Source organism: Aphidius gifuensis, linkage group LG5 (assembly GCF_014905175.1).
Source record: "Aphidius gifuensis isolate YNYX2018 linkage group LG5, ASM1490517v1, whole genome shotgun sequence".
NCBI classification, from domain to species: Eukaryota; Metazoa; Arthropoda; class Insecta; order Hymenoptera; family Braconidae; genus Aphidius; species Aphidius gifuensis.
In genome coordinates, this window is record NC_057792.1 from 1,866,196 (window position 1) to 1,872,195 (window position 6,000).

The following is a 6,000-nucleotide window of genomic DNA, read 5'->3' on the forward strand; positions in this document are numbered from 1 at the left end:
TTTAAAAAAATATTTAATCAGCTACAAATTTAATAGAATAGTTGAATAAAAAAATGTGACAAAATTAAATATGTTGTGATTTACAACTCTGACACGTATATTTTCTTTGTAGTTTTTGATAATTTTACAAAACAAAATTTTCCTGGTTGATTCAGTTATAAATTAACCGCCGCAGATAGTCGCAATGATGTGTAAAAATTTAAACATTTCGATAGTGTATTTATGTGTTATCATAACTGGTAAGTGATTAATTAATACCAATATAAATTTATCTAATTAAATAAAAAAATTGATAATTAATTTTTTAAATAAAGCTGGATATGGAAAAGAAGCAAGTAAATTAATTGGTGGTACGTCTGTGATTATTGAGCGTTATCCCTATGTAGTATCTGTATTGTGGCAAGGTTTTCATATTTGCAGTGGAAATATAATTAGTGAGCTTCACATTTTAACAACAGCAACTTGTGTAACAAGTGAAAAAAATATTATTTTTACAAATCTTCAAGTTTTATCGGGAACGGATTATCAATTCAATATTTATGGTCATGGTGAAATTAATAATGTTGGACTAGTTATTATTCACAATGATTATGAACCAAGTAAATTTTGTGTTAATGATATTTCTATTTTAAAGGTTTCTAAAATTATTATTAAATACATAATTAATAATATCAGTCGCAATTAAATTAAATTTTCATCGTTAGTATATAAAATTAAAATATTTTATTTCATTAATCATTACAATTTATATTTATAAATTTTATGTATAAATGTATAAATTTATTGAAATAGTTATTAATCATTTATTTTCATTTATTTTTAGTTGGAAAAATTACTTTCTTTCACTGTATCACAAAAGCCAGCTAGAATTTACATTCCGCTATTACGAATGGATAGGCGTAAATCTTTTACTATGATTGGCTGGGAACAATTTTCTGACACAATAAAGCTTTCAAAATTTGATATAATTTTAGATTCGCCATATAGTTGTGATAAATTTAATACAGAATTTGCTGAAGTTAATATTGGTCAAAATTGTTTTAAAACAAAGCAAACAGCACAAAAAATAACAAATGTAATTTATCATATGCAAAATTATTTGTATTTAAATTTATTGATATTTTTCTGGTTGTTTTCTTTTTTTAGGGAGACAGCGGTAATTCAATTTCAACTTATTATGAAAGTATGTTATATGGAATTGTCTCGTTAGTTCTATTCGAGCCAGATAATGAATTCATAGGAACTCAACTTTCGGTATATAACAATTGGATTTATAATATAATAGCAACATTTTAAACTTGAGTACGAGTATCAAAATTAACAAATTAAAAAAATGCATTATGTAATAATTTTAAATACACAAACAACAACTACTAAAGTGTTTTCTATTTTACAATTTTTTAAATCTTAATTGCCTATAAAATTAATAACTAAAAACTGACATAAATTATTTAAATATATTTATATATAAATCTGTTAATAAAAAATATACTTATATTTGATTTAATGTTAATATTTGCATTTTGATAATGTGCGATAAAAAACATTGTTAAAAAGATAAAGAATAAATTCACGAAAAAAATTAAAATACTTAAATTATTTATTTGATAATTTACAGCATATTTCCGTCAACTTTGCTTTACTTTATTTATGATAAAATAGAACGAGAATAAAATATAGACAATCTAAATGAAAAATAATAATTTAGTCAATCCCAAAGTGTTAACCAGTGTGAATTAAAATGATATTTAAAAAATCATCACATTTAATTGTGTTTTTATGTGTTATTATTACAAGTAAGTTATTAATTATTAATTTGTTATAAATATAAATAAAAACTTGAATTGAATAATTTTTTATTTTAAGCTGGATATGGAAAGAAAGGAAATAAATTGACTGGTGGTAATGCTGTGATTGTCGAGCATTATTCTTTTTTGGTATCTATATTGTGGCAAGGTTCTCATGTTTGCAGTGGAAATATCATAAGTGAATTTCACATTATTACAACAGCAACTTGTGTAACAAATGATAAAAGTATAATTTATGCAAATCTTCAAATTTTATCTGGAACAGATTATCAAAATAACTATGATGGTCATGGTGAAATTAATGACGTTGGACAAGTTATTATTCACAATGATTATGCACCACGTAAATTTTGGGCTAATGATATTTCAATTTTAAAAGTTTGTTAAAATTAAAAACTATATTTAATAAATTTTCATATTAATAATGCATACTTCATTTTTTCAGTTAGAAAAATCAATTGTTTTTTCTATGATTCGAAATAGAGTAAATATTTTCTCACCTGGACAACGCAGGAACAAGCGATGCCACTATTTATTAATTGGCTGGCAAAAATTCCATGCTAGTGCTTCTGAAAAAATGTCAAAAGCTGATATTAACTTCAAATCAAAAGAAGATTGTGAAATGTTTTATCAAGAATCTGGTGGCATTCATAACGGTCAACAATGCTTCAAAACTGTAGAAGAAACACAAAAAATTACATATGTAAAAATAATTTTAAATAATGCAAATTTATCCTTTACCCTTTAACTAAATTATTTCAATTATTTTTTTCAGGGAGATACTGGTAATCCTTTAATAACTTTTCAGAAAAAAAATTTATATGGATTAGCATCATTAGTTCCATTGGAACCAAATAATAATTTTTTCATAGCGACTAAAGTATCTGCTTACAGCCAATGGATAAAAGAGACACTTGAAAATTTTTAAAACAATTAATTTTCTTGTCAAATAAATTAATGAAAAATACATAAATACATGTGTGCAGTATTTTATTTATAATTTTACATAATTCCTCAATTTTATTACAATGAAAAAAAACGACCTAACCGCAAGGAAAATACAAAAAAAAAATATATATATTTTATTCTTAAAAATATCATGTAAAGCAAACAATAAAAAAAATAATTTTTTTTTTTAAATATACAAGTGTGTGTGTGTGTGTAAATGCAATACGCGTGACCGAGGTAAATGCATAAACGTTGAAAGCACCGGGGGTGATTTATACAGAATCATATCTCAATTTGAATGTCTTCATTTTTAACGCACGACTGCATCAGACTTCCTTTATATATACACATATATACTTGCACAAGTTAAACATGTGGCTTTATTTTTTTTGGGCCCACAAGGCCCCACTGTCTGGGGCCTTGTGTCATTCTTTCATATCCGGACATGACACACTCTGTCTCAAATACCCAAGGGTTACGTAAAAAGAAAAATATAAAAAATAAAGCTCAAGCATTGTCCAAAAAATAAATATGTATTAAAGCAAAAAAAAGAGGAGGGGGGGGATTAATTGGGTCCATAGTAAGTCCCCTAATATTAAACGATTTAATATTTTCAACGATACTTGCATCACGTTGTTGTCGGAATACATCTGAGAAAAATAAATAAAAAATTTAAATGAACATTTATGCATGTAAAAAAATACAAATGTTATTAAAATTAAATTTGACAACGAATAATAATAATAAAAAAAATATTTATTATACAATAATCCAATGTACAGTGAATAAATTGCCGAAAAAAACCCACACGAAGTATTTTTTTTTTTTTTTTTTTTTTGTTTATAGTTTTGTCAAGACACAAGATATATATTTTTTTTTTTTTTTTCACACTGAATTATGAATATGAAAAATAAGAAAAAAAAATTTTTTTTTCGTTTTATTTTTTATGTATATTAAAAAGACATATTGTGGGCGTTATTAAAAACATCATGAAATTCGTCGAGTTGTGGTTTTCGTCGGAATATTATTTATATGACACTTGGATACCTTCTGACACGCGTTAATACACACACACACACACACTTTAATAATATCCATTGCAAATATTAAATATGCTAAATTTTAGCTGAAATAAAAAATTCAAAAAAAAATGTAAATAACAATGTGATAAGATAAAAATAATACAATGGAATTTTGTCTCACACATATATATTTTTTTTTTTTTTATGATATTTCAATCAAAAAATTTTTATTGTTATTGTTATTTATTTAAATTTTTATATCGTACATCTTGTGTATATGTGTGATGATGTATACATAAAGGAAATTATTATTCTTATCTTCTTAAATTCTTTAACTTTTTTATTTTCAAATACCTTGATGCAGGAGAGATGATTGATCATTTTTTATGACCAATACAAAATAGAAAGAAAAAGGTTTTTTTTTTATTGGAGTCTCACGTGTGTTTTATTCACCACATGATTTCTCTCTTCAAGTCATCAGTGATATGTGATTTAAGTCATCACATATCACCACAATGCCTCACCAACATAAACTGCATTTTATTTTTATTTTTTTTTTCTGATATTTGCATGTATCCACTTGCTGTCTTCTCATCGTTGCTATATATATTTATACAATATATGAAAAGCCATTTCTTTTGTTTCTCAGTCAGTTTGATATCTACTTTACTACTATGTATTTATATGCTGTATATACTTTGAGGTATGTGTTGTAGATAATTTTTATGCCCTCGGGTTATCTTTGTAATTTTATTTACAAATCTACTTGTTATTTAATCACGTCTTACTGATGAAAATCCTTGAGACAAGGGAGAGAAAGGAACTGTCACTTTACTATCATCATTATCATCATTATGATCATTATCACCAACCACCAGTAGCACACATTTTTTTTTGTTGAAAAAAAAAAAAATCAATGACACTGAACAATGTCTCTTCTAGACGTGTCTTCTTCTTCTTCTTCATCTTCTTCTTCAAACCTTAAATGTATTCTCAAGTGTTCATCCTCGTCATCTTCAAAAACTTGAAAAATCCAAGGAACTTTATAATAAAGACCACCAGTGTTGTTAAATCTCAAGTATACTTTTATTTATTAGTTTTTTTTTTTTTTCTAATTTATTTATTTTCAAAATTACTTGTTTTTGGTTGTAAAATTAAAATAGTCAAAATAAACTTGTTGAAATTTAATATAACTAAACATATTTTTCGACTTTTGATATATTTTTTAAAAATAGAATTAGGAATTAATATTTATTTGTTGATAATTATTATAATGTTAATTTATTTTTAAATGAAATATAATTCATAAATAAATAATATTTTTAATTAATATTTTATTTTTTATATACCGTTATAAAATTATCGCATGTACAATGTTAAATGTGTATACTATCAAATTTCAATGTAATTTTTTTAAATTATATTTTATATTTTAATATTACTAGATAAAATTTTATATGTAATTTTGAATATGTATGCGAATAAATAACTTCCGGGATTGTTGGTTTATACAAGGTATATTATTCTGCCCTTTTCATAGATAGGTAAATAAAAATGAGAGAGAAAAGAGGAAAAAAAAAAATAGGTAAAATGATTTTATCTTAAAATAGCGGCAAATAGGTGCGTTGACCGGTGGTCAAGTTGAGCTTTTGGTTTACGATAGACTCGAGTGACGTTTAATGCCAAGACGGTATGCCCTTTACCTCCATATTCGTCTCAACTTTTACCTCACTCTCTTACTCATCTCTATCATAACTTATTCTCTCTTGCTCTTTTTATATTTAATTTTTATTCTCTCACACAAAACTTGTACTATCATCCAAGCTTCATACAACGCAAACCTCTCCTTCCGAATGTAATCAAAGATAATTTATCTTCAACTTTTAACGCACAGCTTCAAGGCTTATAATTTTTTTTATTATTATTTATAAAATTTTTCTTTTATTTTCTTGTCGTATTTTGCGCGACACTCTTTTTAAAACATGCTAATTTTTTTATATTTTTATTTTCTTTTTTCCAATTTAGTTTATATGTGTATAAAATTTTTTATAAATTATTCAAGGTCAATTCAACCTTTTCATCATTATTGAATATTAAATTTTTGATAATAAAATTTTTTTTTTCGAATTAAAAATTTTTAATACTATTTTTAATAATTTTATTATCGCGTTTTAATTTTTTTTTATTTTCACAGCTATTATTTTGCAGATAAATAAAAAGAA